General features: G+C 37.0%; 1 long non-coding RNA gene across 1 annotated transcript in view; it reads left to right on the top strand.

The window, feature by feature from the left end:
• LOC129045776 (uncharacterized) overlaps positions 1-14,191 on the top strand; it is a 305,866-nt gene extending 291,675 nt beyond the window's left edge. Inside the window, exon 5 of the long non-coding RNA XR_010411424.1 lies at positions 13,999-14,191. This is a non-coding gene — a long non-coding RNA (uncharacterized LOC129045776). The remainder of the gene's footprint in view (positions 1-13,998) is intronic.
• Positions 14,192-17,614: the final 3,423 nt, after the last annotated feature.

Raw genomic sequence — 17,614 nt, 5'->3', positions numbered from 1 at the left:
CTCAGTCCAGGAGATTGGCCTCTCCCCTTGATAAAAATGGTGAAACATATGACTCAGGTCTGGCCAATCAGAGCACTGGATTCCCTTTGTGGGACTCTCACCTATACCTGGTTAATCAGGGCACTGAATCCTCTTTCTGGACATGTGACCCAGGCCTGACCAGTCAGAGCACTGAATTCTCTTCCTAGATCATATGACCCAGCTTCACTAATCATCATAATCCCACTACTTCAGTTTTTGAAAGGGATTTGTAGAGTTGTTTCTGTCAGAAGGGATTCCCAGATTAGGGCAGGAATTATCAATGAGAAATTTTGTTTCTTTGCCTGGCTGGTTCAGTTGGTTGAGCTGCTGCCTTTGGCTCAGATAATGTTCCCGGGGTCCTGGAATCCAGTCCCCCATGGGACTACCTGCTCAGCAGGGAGCCTGCTTCTCTCTCTGCCTGCCACTCCCCCTGCTTGTGCTCTCTCTCTGATAAATAAATAAATAAAATCTTAAAAAAAAAAAAAAAGGAAATATTGTCCCTTTGCCACCCAAGAGGATGTGATATGGAGAGCTTCTGGACCATGTTGCCATCATGTCAGTCTAGGAAAGAAGTTAACCCACAGAAAAGAGCACAACTAATTCAATAGACCTGACATTGTTTGAGGCCCTAAATCCCCCCAAGACTGATGCCGGCTCTGCCCATATAATTTTCATTCATTTATCAGTTGATTTATTTCTAGTGTAAGCATTTTTCTGTCACTTGCAACTGAAACTGGTATAAAATGCTTATCATGTTTCAGCCAAGCTAGTCATTGAAGGTGAGGCTCCCTTTTGCATACTATCTTGGGGCCTAGTAGAGCTCAGTGGATGCTCAATAAATAGATGTTGCACAGAGGTGAAAATACCCTGTTGATGGTGATAGAAGCATATATTGTGCACCCAAGCCTTATTATCATGCTCACCATTTAGGCAAGGCATGGACTGCATGACTGCACAGATTGATGTAAGGGTGAGCCTAAAATGGTAGTGGTCATAAAGAGCCACAGGAAAAGCTATTCCTTCCCTGGGAAGAGGACAGTAATACAGGCCTACCTCCAGAAGCCAAAAAAATCTCAAACAACCTAAACTTACTTTCCATAACTTTCCTAGGGCCTGGAAGATCGTGTGCATTTGAAATGCCATCTCTTTCAGCCTCTATAAAAGGAAACAAATAGCCAATTTAAAAAAGTACTTAATTGAGCACACTAGATGACTATGTCAATGAGAATTTTCAGACAAGGTAATACTTCCCGTGACAATGGAGAACTTCATGCTTCTGTTTTTAAAAATACTTCTTCCGTGACTTTTTAAAAATTATCTTTCAGGACTGATTATTTTCTCCCAAAGCAACATTATCCCAAGTTTATAATGGAACCAATGGAGTGAAAGGAATAAAATTCACTTTTCAATCAACTTTTCACATTTCATAGTTCTTGTGGAAATGGACAGATACTTATCAGGTGGTCCTGTCTAGCTAAATTGCGCCTAAGAATAATTTAACAATCCTATAACTGGGGAAAAAAATTCTATTCCCTCTGCTGGACATCAGGATGAGAAGGGAAGGAGGCAGGCACATGGATAAGTAGAGAGAACAAAGGATTCAGAGAACATGTATTTAGGTGAGGAATATGGGGCAGCTAGGGGGAGGTGGAAAATGAGGGACATTAAACTATTTATATGAATTGTTTGTGTGAATTGAAGGCACTCAAACTGAATGTTTAAAAAAATGTTATTTTGATGCAGATGGCAATAGAAATACATTCTGAAAAAAACCCTCCGTGTATGCCATCAAAAGCCCTGCAGGCATATTCCCATTCCTTCTGTTGCTTTGCAGCACAGGAACACAACAAAAAGAACTGGAACCAGAAAATCACGGCCACTGGTATAATTGCCATGGAAGAGCCCTTCCCATGTTCGGCTCACGCTCTGGGCCTAAGAGGGTTTTCATTCCCCAAAGGGCTACGGTCAAACAATGAGCCCGCCCCTCCAGGGTGAGAGAGGTTGTTGTCTTTTCAAATTGACATCTGCAGCTGCTGGTCTTTTGAGTCTTTGCTAGTCAGGGCCCCTCCTCTTTCTTGTAAAAGCTGGCATCATTTTAATTATTTCTGTAAATTTCGCCCTTCATTAGCTCCACCGTGCTGGGATACAAGGGCAAAAAAAATCTGTAATTTGAGGATTCATTAAGCAGCTGTTGTTACTTATTTGCTGCAGTAAATGCCTGAAGTGAGCTGATTCGCTGCACTGGTATAAGAAACTGGGATATCCCAGCCAGACGGGTTTTGATTTGTTTCACTTGGAGGTCAGGCCTCCAGGGAACATAGACATCCAGCTGGAGAACGTGTCGATGTTTGTTTCTCTTTTTCAAAGGATGTTCATTCATTCAACAAATATTATTGACTGTCTATGAGAGGACTCTTAGGATGCTGCACAATTGCTATTTCATGGAGAAAACTTTGTTGGGAGAAAAAAAATTTTTTCTAGGATAAGTGAAAAAGGCTCGAAGTGGGTCTCTTTTAGTATACTGGTTTTTATTTATAATCCACATAAATACATACCATCTCTCTCCTTCTTACTTTCAAAATCTTTCTTTTTTCTTTCTCTCTTTCTTTTTCTTTCTTTCTATTTTATTAAGTTTTTTATTTAAATTCAATTTAATTAACATGCACTGTATTTTTAGTTTCGGAGGTAGAATTTAGTGATTCATCAGTTGCATAGAACACCCAGTGCTCATCACATCACGTGCCCTCCTTAATGTCCATCATCACCCAGTTACCCCTTCCCCTCCTTCCCCTCTTTGTTTCCTAGAGTTAAGAATCTCTTATGGTTTGCCTATTACTTTCACAATTTTAGCAAGGAGAGAGAGAGAGGCAAGCCATTCTTCTGAATGGTATAGCTACACAGCGTTGTGTCCACTCTGCATATAGTGCAGGAAGTCACACATGAGCAAGGACAGTGGCTTGTGCAAAGTATGAAATCAGACATCCCTTCCTCAGTACTCTGTAGTTTTATGTCTAAGATGAGTGCCTAAGATTCCATCAGAGCCAGCCTCCTTCCTCCTCCAACTGGAGGGCTAGAGAACTCTTCAGCCAAAAACTCCATCAAAAAAATCAGTACCCTCTGCCCTTGCTTTGAAGAGTAGTCTCTCTGATCAGTTTTTATAGATAAATCTAAGATTTTGTTAAAAAAGAAAGTTCCTTTTTGGTTTTTAAATACATATGAAAATAGTATCTTCATACTGTATTGCTTTCTAAAATATTACAAATTAGATTCATTTATGAAGGAAAAAAAATGGCATTAGGGAGCTTCCCAGGTAAGACTGATTACCCCTGGGGCAAAAGATTTCCTCCAAACATCAAGTGATCATCCCTACAAAAGATGCTAAAAGGAGTATTCAACCAGGGAGCTAGAATTCTCTCCATTGGTGAGAAATTGGCAGCAGCTACGAGCTAGGGAAAAAAAATTCTTCTACAGTTCCGGTCCCCAAAGGTCACTCTTGGCCACATTTTGTCTCTGAAGACAGAGAACCGAAATACTATTTGTTCTTGTGAATTATTTTTTGTTCTTTTATTGGAATTCAATAGAGTAAAAATAACCGCTGCCTATTACCCGTTGCTTGTCGGCTCTACCTGGGCTGAGGTGGTGGGAAAGGACAGGAAGAGATTTTACAGATGTTGAATAGAAGAAAGCCCTTTTTGGAATGTGTTTGCATGACTCATAAAGAACAGTTATTCTTAGCCTTCCCGTCACAAGAGATAAAGCTCTTTTGTCCTATAATACAGGCTCCTACTTAAAAGGGAAACCCGTGGTCCATTCAAAGCTAGAGCCCAATAATAAGCTCCCTTAATAGTACCTGCCCAAACCCCTGGAGTTATATTATATCACTCTTTACAAGCCTAGAATGTAATGCAAAATTTTATTGTCCTTGGCATTTTCATTTGTTAGAGTTGTACCACCTGGAACAATAGGAAGTGCTTAATGTAGTAGCAATAATTTTAATTCAGTTATAAGAATCACCAATTTAGCAGTACAACTCAATACAATTAAATATGCTATCCTATATAGAAAATCCATCACCTTTTGGGATCACCTCTCTAGAATCAGATCTCATAATCAAACTTCAATCTAATATTGATCACGTTTTGGATAAGCCTGTCTTGATTCCCAGAACCAATAAACCAACAACATTTGGAAGCAATTTACTAAAGGATAGCACCACTCTTTGATGGATTAAATAGCAAGAGGTCAATGGGGACTAAAAGAACTTTGTTCAAATTAAAACATATCTTATTTCCAATTTGCTTCTGAACTGGTTTCTTGCACATTCTTAGTTGGTTTTTTTTTTTTTTTCCTTTTGGAAAAAAGGACCACTGTACCAGCTCACTGATACACCTTTTCCCCTTGATCCTTCTATCCTGTTTTTTATTCTTTCAACATTTATTAAACATTTTTTTAACACTTAGTGCCAAGCACTAGCTGGGCGTTATAGACAAAGTGAAAGCAGTATTCCAGGAGCTCTCAACCTAGAAGGGAAGATAAATAAGGAGGATGTTATAATCGATGGTGGTAAGAGCTGTGAGTTTGGGAAGCTCACAGGGCTGTGTGAAACTGAAGAAAGATGCACAGAGCTCCCCCGGGCCATCATAAGTCTTTAGTAAAAGATTACCACTCTAATTCATAGAGAAGTAGGGCACCATATACATCTTTCAATTCTTCCTGGGGTCAGTGGAAAATAAGAGGCTGGGTCTTATATGTGCTTCTCCTTCTGACTAGGAAACTTCTGTGACTATTCTCCCTGGTCTAACTTTGTCAACTGTCCCAGGAAGCCTTCTCTGACCACCTCTTTCCCAAGTCTGGATTGGGGACAGTCTGCTCACCTGCTGCAATATAGCCTCGAATTTACTCCTGCAGTACTTTCTTTTTTTAATTTAAATTCAATTAGCCAATGTATAGTACATCATTAGTTTTTGATGTAGTGTTCAATGATTCATTAATTGTGTAAAACACCCAGTGCTCCTCACATCATGTGCCCTCCTTAATGCCCATCACCCAGTTACCCCATTCCCCCACCCATCTCCCCTTCTGTAACCCTCAGTTTGTTTCCTGGAGTCAAGAGTTTCTCATGGTTTGTCTCCCTCTCTGATTTCTTCCCATTCAGTTTTCTCTCCCTTCCCCTATTGTCCTCTGCACTATTCCTTATAGTCCACATATGAGTAAAACCATATGATAATTCTTTCTCTGATTGACTTATTTCACTTAGCATAATATCCTCCAGTTCCATCCATGTCAGTGAAAATGGTAAGTATTCATCCTTTCTGATGTCTGAGTAATATTCCATTGTATATACGTACCACATCTTCTTTATCCATTCATGTGTTAATGGATATCTCAGCTCCTTCCACAGTTTGGCTATTGTGGACATTGCTGCAATGAACATTGGGGTGCAGGTGCCCCTTCTTTTCACTACATCTGTGTCTTTGGGGTAAATACCCAGTAGTGCAATTGCTGGGTCATAGGGTAGCTCTATTTTTAACTTCCTGAGGAACCTCCATACTGTTTTCCAGAGCGGCTGCACCAGCTTCCTGCAGTACTTTGAATGAGAGTAAAATGGGGTATACCCAATGACTTAACTGTCTCAAAAATAGAGTTTTAGGGGTGCCTGGGCTAAGTCAGTTAAGCATCTGCCTTCGGCTCAGGTCACAAACCCAGGGTCCTGGGATCAAGTCTTGCATCAGGCTCCTTGCTCAGCGGGGAGTCTGTTTCTCCCTCTCCCTCTGCCCCTACCCGCGGCTTGTGCATGCTCTCTCTCTCTGTCAAATAAAAACAAAACCTTTAAAAAATAGAGTTTTATTTTAGGTTACCTCTGGAGCCCCTATTCTTTTTTTTTTTTTTTTTAACATTTTATTTATTTATTTGACACAGAGAGAGAGACAGAGAGCACAAGCAGGGGGAGTGGCAGGCAGAGGGAGAGGGAGAAGCAGGCTCCTGGCTGAGCAGGGAGCCCAATGCGGGGCTCGATCCCAGAACCCTGGGATCATGACCTGAGCCAAAGGCAGATGCTTAACCGACTGAGCCACCCAGGCACCCCTGGAGCCCCTATTCTTATTAAAAATACTGGAATGGGAGGAAATTTGTCAACTGAAGATAATTCAACCTCTTTCAACTCAAAACAGTTTTCTTTGTGAAAATATTTTGTCAATCCAAAGCTCAAGTTCTACATGAGGGCTGTGTCTGCCTTCTCAAAAGGAGGGGTCTTCCTGGACTCCTTCCCCCAGATGGTGTACTGAAGGAGAAGCTTATTATGTTCATTCACAGTGTCAGGCCAGAGCTCTTGTCCGATTGCTGTCCTCTGGGTCTTCATTGGCCTGAAAGAAAAGTTTCATGGGGTCAACATGCTGGTGTCCCCTGATGTGTGGCTAATTCTTCTGTATCCTGCATTCTTTATTGTTTTTTCATGAATGGGATACTGAGTGGTTACAAAATATTTTATATATACATAAGAAATGGAAAGAACGCCCATTTACCTGCCGCCCAGTTTTTTTTTTAAACTTCTTTTTTTTTTTTAAAAGATTTTATTTATTTATTTGACAGAGAGACACACAGCGAGAGAGGGAACACAAGCAGGGGGAGTGGGAGAGGGAGAAGCAGGCTTCCCACCAAGCAGGGAGCCCAATGCGGGGCTCGATCCCAGGACCCTGGGACCATGACCTGAGCCGAAGGCAGACACTTAAGGACTGAGCCACCCAGGTGCCCCATACCCACCACCCAATTTAATAAAAAGAACTATACCTTATTTTTGCCATTGTTGTCTCTCATTTGCTTTTCATCTTACCCATTTTTTTCCCTAGTCAGGGGGAGCAGGATGTTGAATTTTGTCTTATCACTGTCTTACTTTTATTTATAGTTTTACCACATATGCTGGCATCTTTTAAATTTGTTTTTCATAACATAAATGTTATGAAATGAATGAATATCCAAATTGTTGTGAATAATTTATGATTTTCTTCTCAAATACATAGTACTTTGTTATGTGAAGGCATCAGAATGTGTTTATCACATCTACTAATAATGGGCATTTGTTTAGTTTCTAGGTTTGAGTTTTTGTTGTTGTTTGCTTGTTGTTTTTGTTTTTTGTTTTTTGTTTTTTTTGCTATTTATAAATAGTAACTCCTAGTGAATATGTGCAAACATTTTTCTAGAGTATATACCAAAGAGTGAAATTGCTGTATTTTAGGATACATACATTTTCATCCTACTAGAAAATGTAACTTTGTTCCCAAAGTTGTTATACCTATTAATACCCCCACTATCAGTGCATAAATGTCCTGGTTGTTCCATAGCTTCACTTGAGATAGTCAAATATTTTTTTCCTAGTTGGGAGACATGAAATGCTATCTCATTATGGATTTAATTTGCATTTTCCACATTGCTAATGGGGCTGAATATTATTTCTTAAGTTACTGATCATTTAGAATTCCTCTTCTGTAAAGTCAAGTCTTTTCAAGGCTTTTATCCATTTTTCATTTCTTTTGGATTGTTTTTATGGGGTGGGTGGTGTGTAGGAAATCTTTATATTTTTGGTATACATCCATTTTGCGTTTTGTGTTTTGCAAATACATTTTCAAACATGTTTTTTCTCTGTTTATGGTATGTTTCAATAAGCATAACTTCTAATTATAATATAGTCAACTTTGTAATTATTTTAGTAGGGATAATTTGAATATCTTATTTAATATATATTTCTTAAGACAAAATATCTTATATGGTCTTCTCAAAGTTTTATCATTTTGACTTTTACATTTAAATCCTTAACTCACCTAGAATTAAGTGAACTTACCTTATCCATTTAATTCCTATTTGGAAGGAGATGATTTTTTGTAAGCTGTGGGGTAAGATATCCAATTTCTTTTTTTTCTATATGAAAAAACAATTGTCCAGCCCTACTTAATACAAAACATATTCTTTCTCCAGAGATCTCAATACAATCCCTACTATAAATCAATGTTCCGTACTGTCAGGGTATGTTTCTGGAAACTTTTTTTTTTTCTATTCTAATGGTTCATTTGTCTATCTCTGCACCAATGTACCCCATCTTAATTATTAAGGCTTTATCAGTCTTGAAAACTGATAATGGATCTTCAGTCGTCCTTTTCTTCAGGAGAATTCTGGCTATTCTCAGGCTTTTCTTTCCAATATAAAATTTAAAATTAATTTACTAAGGTTCACAAAAATATCCACTGATATTTTGAAATTTATCTAATATTGAGGTTTTGAAGTCATAAAAGTGATAAATCTCTCTATGCAAATTTCTTTAATATCTTTCAATAAAATTGTATATTTTTTTTAAAGATTTTATTTATTTATTTGAGAGACAGAGAGTGAGAAGAGAGACAGCGAGAGCATGAGCAGGGGGAGGGGCAGAGGGAGAAGCAGGCTTCCCGCTGAGCAGGGAGCCCGATGCGGGGCTGGATCCCAGGACCCTGGGACCATGACCTGAGCCGAAGGCAGACGCTTAACCGGCTGAGCCACCCAGGCGCCCAAAATTGTATTTTTTTTATCATGGTCTGACACATCTTAAGTTATACCTATGCCTAGATATTTAATATTTCTTGAGGATATTACGTGGCATATTATTATTACATTTTCTTCTTTCTTGTTGCCTGTGCCTAGAAAAGTAAATTTTTTATTTGATTTTGTATCCAGAAACATTGCTAAACTTTATGTTGCAAATAATACATTTTTTCTTTCTTTGCAATTTTTATAGCTCTCACTTCTTTTCCTGCCTTATTGCCTTAGACACGAAATTGAACAGAAGTGGTGCTCGAAGGCAGGTTTTTCTTTCATTATAAAAAAGGAACATTTTTAATATTCTACTATTTTCTGAGTATTTTGTCTAGATCCTATTTATTTGTTAGAGTTCTTTTTTATTCTTACTAGGTGTTTTTATCAACCAATGTTCAATTTCATCAAAGGCATTTTATGACTCTATTGAGATAATAATCTAATATTTTTAATTTAAACTTTTAATATTAAAAACTACTATAATTGACTTGCTAATATTTTTTTAATTTTTTTACTAACTTGCTAATGTTAAAGTTTGCATTGCTAGAATAAACCCAAATTGTTCAAAAATATATTTACCTTTTAATATATTCCTAGGTTTTTGCTAGTATTATGCACAGAATTTTTGAATTCATGTTCATGTATAGGATGGTTCTGTATATTTTCTTTCTCTTTCTGTTCTTCCCAGGTTTTGCTCCCCAAGGTTAACTTAGCCTTCTAGAATTATTTGGGGAAGTTACTTTCTCTTTTTTCATTTTGTATTCTCTACAATATTTTGTGTAGAATCAAAGCTTTTGTTCCTTGAATGATAAAACTTGCCTATAAGACTGTCTGGATTAGGTGTTTTAACTTAGGGTAGGTTTTAATTACTAATTCAATTTCTTTACTGTGTTTACATTCTGTACAAATAGTTGTGATTAGTCACATATTTCTTCAAGTTTATCTGTATTATCTAACATTTCCAATCAAATTGTTCCTATGACTCTCTTATTTTTTTATAATCTTTGCTACATCTCTGGTTATAGCCTCCTTTTCCATTTCTGGCCTCTCATTTTATTTTACCAAGCTTTCCAGAGGTTTCTCGGTTTTATTATTTTTTTTTAAGGATTTGGTTTAGTTAGTAATTTTTTGATGTTTGTTTGCTCTTTTTTTTTTTAACTTTTTCCATTTTTATGAGGGTGGCTTATTCTGTGTTTTAAATCACTTAAGATGGGATTGTGTAGTAAATTTTATTATTTGCAACAATTCATGTCATTTTCCCTATAAAAGGATTGTATTCCTTTGCCCACTGATTGTAGTCTAAACTCTGTAACTTGCTTTGAGAAATGGAACAAGAGCAGAAGGGACAGGGTCCCGGTTCTTTTACTCCCAATTCTAGGTAGAAGCTTTGAGAGGCATTTGAGAATTGCTGGCATAGAAGCCAAGCTTTCAGTCACAGAATGGGAAGACAGCAGAGCAGAGCCTATCCTGTTTAAAGCAGGTAGCTGAACTGTGGGTGACTCAACATTCTGTGTAACATGAGCAAAAAATGAATTTTTGTTGGTATAAGCACTAAGATTTTGAGCTTATTTGTTACTATATAGCAAAGTTGACTAAAACAGATACTGGTATCTTAAGGTGACATATTTCTATAACAACAATAACAAAAATCTGTGTATTCATCTTGGGACTAAAGGGCAAGTTATAAAGGAATGATTGATTATTGGAGGACGGAAAAGTAGTGAGCCACGGTATGAAGTGGCAAAACATTTAGCAAACTGTCACCTGCAATAACTTAGCAGACAATCTACTAATTAATGAGTGGCTTTGGGGAAAAAGGTTTCAAAATAGAATGTTACTAGTGTGACTTGGTTATTTTTTCCCCCAGAGTTGTCAGGTGAACTCAGAAAAGCACTAGGCTGCTTTGCAAGCAGGGGAAAAAAAGAAATGAGAGCGACCAGAAATTATAGGAATTATAAAGTTGAAAAACAGACCTGTTTCTAATTAGTAAAATAAACAGAAATGCTTTGAGCAACAAAGACATCATTAAGGCTCAGATGAAGATAAATGCCCAAAAAGGGGCATTGCCATTCATAACCTTTGTTAAAAACTCTGAATGGTTTAAGGTGACCCCTAGAATATCACGTTAGTTCGAATAAAATGGCTTACCAAAAAAAAAAAAGATACCCACAGTCTCCTTGAAGTCTCTTAGCTTAAGTTATCTGTAAATCTAGAAAGAAAGCCACATCTCAAAAGACCAGTGGTATAGCTATTTGCCCATGCTGCTGATTGAAATCAACTTAACTTTTTAAAAGCACATATTTTTAAGAGATATTTTGCCAGAAGTTCCAACAGGCTTGATTAAAAGAGACTAACTGCTAAGGCATAAGACAATTTAGGGGTCCCCACTTTTTTACAAGGGGAAAACAGGCTTAGGAAGAGGCTAAACTCCTAAAGATGCATATTATCCAATGCCCTTATGAGATGTGGTCTAGGAATATAATAGAAGACTCTTGGAGAAATGATTTCAGTACCTAGGAAAACAATGGACTGAGCAAAATAAGGCCTAATCAAGTAAAATTTCTTTCCATTGGGAGTGTTTGTTGTAGCTATTTGAGGTAAGTGCATTTCATTTGATAGATCCCCAGAGGTTCACCTAATAGAAAGATTGTCATGAGACCTAGGTTTTGAACTTTTGCTGAGATTGAATGAGATACTCAGGATCTCTTCTTCAGAGGTGGCGATGAATAGAGTTTGATTGCAGAAGGAAGGAAACTGAATATTTTTTATCAAGATAGCAGGTGGTAGTATACTTCCTTGTAATACATCTCAATCCATTGACTTTTGGCTTGGGCATGGACTTGCTTTGACAATGTGCCAGTTCTGAGTAAAAGCTTTGAGGTGCGAATGAGTTTCCACCAGTTCTCTGGTTCTTCATCTTAGCCATAAAAAAACAAGAACAGACTGGTCTCCACAGAGGGTCTTTCAGCCTGGATCTTGCAATGAGAAGATGCATGGAGCAGAGCCACAGGCCAGATCAACACTGGGGCCAAGCAGTAGTTCACACCCAGCTACATGTATTGTGAGAAATAAATAAATTTCTATCACTGTAGAACACTAAGATTCATGATTGCTTGTTACCATAGAAAAACTAACTGAAACAGATACTTCATCATTTTTCCTACTTCTTTCCTTATTAAAGAAATTCAAAGTATAACATTCTCTTTAAGTATTGCTTAAAGTAGTCTACAAGTTCATATATATATATATAGTATGTATATATATATATAGTATGTATATATATATATAGTATGTTCATAACCATTCAGTTCTAATTCCCATTTTCATTTTTTTGTTCCATGTCTAATTTAAAGTGAGTTTCCTAATGTTCAAAAATATGAGAGAGTTCTACTCATTTTTCTAATTGATTTCTAATTTGATTGTATTTTAATAAGAAAAGGTGGCCCATATTATACCAATCCTTTGAAATCTCTTGAAGCTTTCATCAGGGCTCAGTGTGAATCAATTTTCATAAATGTCCCAAGTGCAGTAGGAAAGAATGTATGGTGGCACAGAGGTCAAAACCCAACAAGCACACTAAATAATAACAACAGCAACAACAAAATCCGTTTGTATCTTCAAAGTGATTGATATGTGTGCTTCCCTTATTTTCCAGTGTGCATCTAGGAAAGTTTCATCTGGAAGAAGTATGTAGAAAACCCTTTGCCAGGAGAAGGGTTTAGTGATAATAAAAATTTTTAAAACATTTGCGCACTCCAACAAGGGGTTGGTTGGGCTGTGGGGAGATTGGTGGGAACACGCACTGGCTTGGATAAAGAACATGGACATATGTGAAAGGAATAGGGATTTGGAGATGTTCCCATAGCCTCTCCCTCATCCATCCTCCTCTCACCCATCCCCCACACAACAATTAAAATGCTGCCAGTCAGGCCAGAAGTGATCATGTGATTCTCCTTCCTTCCTTCTCTCCTTTCTTCTCTTTCTTTCTCAATCATTTATTGGATACCTGCTGTCTACCAGGCAATATGGTAGATATGAAGATGAATGAGTCTTAGCTTCTACTTTCAAACTCTTACACATTTATTCAGACACCAATAACAATAATGAAAGGCAAACTTAATGCAAGGCACAATGTGTTGGAGAACAAATGAGAAACGAGCCAGAATGCCCCAGGTAGAGAAAGGATTCTAAGTACCCCATGGTGGAAAAAGAATTTGTCTGGAACCTTAAAATAGTCACTCGGGTTTCCGTGGTTGGAATATGGACAGCATCAGAAATGCCACTAAGATTATCAGTAAACGCATCAGTTTCCTGAAGGAAAGAATAGTTGGATCCTTAGTGTTTTTATATCTGCCAATGCTGTAAAGTTTCCTAAGATGATTACACAAGTTTTCTTTTATTCATTAACTTTCTATTCCAGATATGACATACATTAATAATGATCTATATTCTTTATAAAAGTCCTTTCCAATAGAAATATATAGTGAGCCACATATTTAATTCAAAATCTTCTAGTAGTAATATTTTAAAAAGTAAACAGAAACAATTAAAATTAATGATATCTTTTGTTTAACTTAACATATTCCAAATATTATTTAAATATGTAATAGTCAACACAAAAATATTAATGATATATTATGATCTTTTTTGTTGAATTCAGTGTGTATTTTACATTTACACTATATTTCAATTCACACTAGCCATATTTCAAGTATTCATTAGTCACATATAGCTAGCATATTGGATCGCTCAGATTGGATAATTAAAACATAAATGAATTGTTAAATATTTATATTGTTTATAACACAGGTAGGAAGGAAGAAAATATAGTAATCAGGAAAACAGTTTATGAGAGTCAAAGAGGTTTATACATTAAACGTCTAAATAAACTTGAGAACAACAACTAAAGGCTATATATAAAATTCAAGTTCATGTTCACAGAGAGCTCTTTAAGAAACTGATAAATTATTGTTTCTCCTATTTATATGACATGACTTTTGTTTTTAATTTACGTCAATGTGTTTTAAATTATCTTGTTTACAGGGTGGAGAGTTCTTAATATAATAAGTCATCACAATAGCAAGTGCAATGACTTTTTGGCCTTGTAGAGAGGAAATCCTATACTATAAGAGGCTACGCGATTTCAGGGCGGGGCCCTGTTATTCTGCAGAATAAGCCATTCAGGTTAATCAAGGCCTAATTCAGAGCCAAAATGAATATAATGACTGCTTGGGTTGAACTCCATGTGTTCTGAGAATAGGATTTGATCAAATCCTAAACTTCATTAGTTGAGCAACTGACATATTCGGTGCACTTTGTTATTCCTTGGGATTGGTAGTTTTATAAACCAGTTTGTCATCCACAACTAACCAAAATATTCCAGAATGTTATGTTTGTGTTTTTGTTGTGTTTTTTTAGGGAGAACTCAAGAATAAACCAAGTTTCTTTGTGGTGATGAGCATACCAGACTTCAACGAATGAAGAATTATTGGAAAAGAAGTAGATAGAGGTAAAGGAAACACAATTCTCTCATCTCTGTGCTTTGAATTTTAAAGCAAAGTCAGACTGTTAACAGAAGGTATGAGAAAATACTGGAATGTATGACCAAGGGGTAGACCCAGGGAGATAGATTCATGTGAGCCATGTGACAAAGGAAGATTTAAATTGAGATTGTTTGAGCTTTGAATCAATAGTCCCAGTATATCCTAAGATGTGATTTTATTCACATTCATTAATATTCAATTTATGAAACAAAATAAACAACAGTGACCAAACTTTATCTAGATATTTTGAAATACAACCTAAAAATCCATTTGCTAACCATCCTTTTGGGGCTAGCTTGTTCATAGATTCAAGAATGACTTTTGGAGATCAAAGTTTCCAATTTATTCTTGTTTTCTAATAAAAGTCATAGTCCATGATAGAAACTTGTTACAATACTGCCAAATTCTCCTGCATCCTGAATAGAGTGTGAGATAATCACCATCATCACCCAGGTGGTCTTCGAGGAGCCCTGATTGAATGCCAAAACACAAAAGTCATACGCTAAGTAGATAGAAGATAAACATCATCACTTCATCCATGTAGTGGCCTCCCAGGCTTCTATAACACATTAGCAATGTTTGAATTGTTGTCATCAATATAAAAAAAACAAACAAACACCAAACTTTGCACAGTGCTTGGTGTCCTTCCAAGTTTCATGCAGTATGCAGTTTGCAAAGTGAGCCCAACCTTAAATGTACCCCCCAGCCCCTCTCACTAATTATTCATTAAGCTTATTTCCCAGCCGACTTCTCATTTCCATAACCTATTTTCCTCTTCACCTTTCTACTTCTCTGCTCTAGTTTTAATTTTTTTTTTCCTTTCTTACTTTCTAATGCAAAAGTACATTATGTCCCTAGATAGCACATTTTTTATATTCAGGTTAATATTCTTGGACTAAAACATTTATCTGTACCACTATTGGTCCCTGAAGCAATCCTGAAATGGCAATCCATTTAAAGCAGAACTCCAGTCTAGATGCAAAGGCACGATCCCTCAGCTATAAAAAGGGTCCAAATTTCATTGTATTTCCTATTAATGTTATTTATTTTAAAGGCTATGGAGCCCCTTGCTTAACTATTTTTAGAGTGTCAGAGAACATGTAACCAAAAAGGTCATCTCTTCCTTTACATTTTTGGTAAATTAAGTGGTTGAGGAAGATAACAGCCTTGGACAAGGAATTTTGTCCTCAGGCACAATCCTCCAGCTTAATATTGGCTGTTGGATCATGAAAACTTTATTCAACTTCTCTAAACCTCTGTTTCCTCATATGTAAAATGGGAATAATAACGTACCCACATTAATGTTACTGAGAGCATAAATGAAATAATATGCAGTTCCTCAGGCATGAGGGGGACTCAAGAAATTAGTTGTGTTATCTTACCATCATTATAATAATACATTAGTATTATCATAATGAGATCAACATCAGTGGGAGAATAAATCTCCATGGAGTCCATTCCATGTCCAAAATACAGATTGACAAAGAATGATCAGATGGCAGGAGCTGTGTCTGGGGGCTGGGAGAGGGCTATCCCAGTTTGACTAGAAAACAAAATATAAATGCTTGATTCTTTCCCTTTATTTACCACCTAGGCATGTTACATTTGGTTGATAAATCTCTTAAGTCTATTTTAGTTGATAGGCTCCTCCACTTTATTCTATTGATATATGTTGGAAAAATTGAGTCATTTGATCTTTAGCGTTTCCCTCAGTCTGGATTTTGCTAACTGCATCCCTGTGGTATAGTTAGTAGGTTCCCGTGTTCTCTGTCAGATTTAGATTTGATTTTTTTTTACAAAACTTCTCTATAGTCAATGTTGAATTGTTCCATTGGGAGGGACATAGTCTTTCTTTTAATTTTATAAGCTGCCAATGATGCTCAATGTCTGGATCGCTGATGGGGATCAGTGGGGTGCAAAGGGCAGTGAAAAGATAATGCTGCAATTCTATCATTCCTTCATTTATTTCCTAGAATACTTCTAAAAAGGTAAATGTCCCCTCATCTACCACTTGGTTTCCCAAAGGTACAAAATAGGAAAGGCATAGTAAATGCTCGATCCCTCCCTCCTCTCCTATTTTTTACCAGATCTAAAAATAATGAGTAGGTGTCCTAGCATTCTGGGACCAATATATTTTGCTGATGGTTACTGACTTATTTTTTGTAAGTATTATTTATAAGTATTATTATGAACCTGTTGATTTAAACAGATTTGGTATTAAAGTATTGCAGCTTGCATCCTTATTGATGATCACATCATTTCATCTTTTTTCTGATAACACTGATTTATTGTAATGTATGGTTACTTGCACAGTAACTAAAAGAAAAAGACAAAAATCCATAAATATAAAGAAACTTTGAAAATAACAGAGTTTACATAGTTGTATATATAAAACCCTGCTAAAACAACTATATAACAGGTTCTTTTCTAGTATTATTAGAATTGCTCGATCTTTTGCCAATGGTTCCTCTTTAGGATGATTCCTGAATCCTTTTAACATGACCTTCATCGTGTCTGATAACTTCCTTCCTAATTAGAATGGTAAAATGTTTCAGACTCATGTGGCACATTTTTTAGTTCCAAGCACTTTGGTTTGTTTTAGTGAGAAACAGTATTTCAAGATAGAAGCCTGAGTGCAAGGGAGCTCATTTCTCTTTGGTTAGTCATGGTTTTTAGGCCTTTCCATTAGACTAAGTAAAAGTTCTGCACCCAATACCACCATGGGGGTGAAGGGTGGGTTCCCCCACACATCTAACAAGCAATTTTTCAATTTGACTCAATTCTGATGTCTTAGATTTGACTCAATTCTGACACTATCTACCTAGAGATGGCATCAGATTCTACACTACAAGATTGCACCTCAACACAAATACTTCAGAGGCCAATCACAAGCCCAGGTTGTCACCTGTGCTCCTGACTCACCTGCTACAGATTAGAGGTTCCATCGACCCCTTTCTTGGGTTTGATTAATTTCCTAGAATAGCTCAGAGAACTCAGAGAAGCATTTCAATTAGTAGGTCACTGGTTTATTATAAACATATAACCCAGGAACAGCCAAATGGAAAAGATACAGAGCAAGGTACAGGAAGGGGCTCGGAGCTTCCACAACCCCTCTAGGTGCACCATTCTTCCAAATCTGCACAAGTTCACAAACCCAGAAGCTCTTTAAATCCCGTCCTTTTGAGTTTTTATAGAGGCTTTATTATATAGGTGTGATTGATTAATCATTGGCCACTGGCAGTTGTTTCAACCTCCAGCCCCTCTCCCCTCCATGAAAGTTGGGGTTGGGGTTGGGGAGTGGAAGTGAAAGTTCCAACCCTCTAGTCACAAGGTTAGTTCGCCTGGCAACCAGCCCCAAAGGTGTCCAAAAGTCACCTTTGTAACAACAAACGCCACCTTTCTCACTCTCATCACATAGGAAATTCCAAGGGTGATATGAGCTCTGTGCCAGGACTAGTAAACAAAGACCAAATATATATTTCTTATTATAA

This window comes from Mirounga angustirostris, unplaced genomic scaffold (genome assembly GCF_029215605.1).
Source record: "Mirounga angustirostris isolate CCGP_5_RB_7025 unplaced genomic scaffold, mMirAng1.0.hap1 SCAF_5, whole genome shotgun sequence".
NCBI classification, from domain to species: domain Eukaryota; kingdom Metazoa; phylum Chordata; class Mammalia; order Carnivora; family Phocidae; genus Mirounga; species Mirounga angustirostris.
The sequence above is the reverse complement of the archived record's forward strand: the minus strand, read 5'-3'. Positions and strand labels throughout refer to the sequence as shown.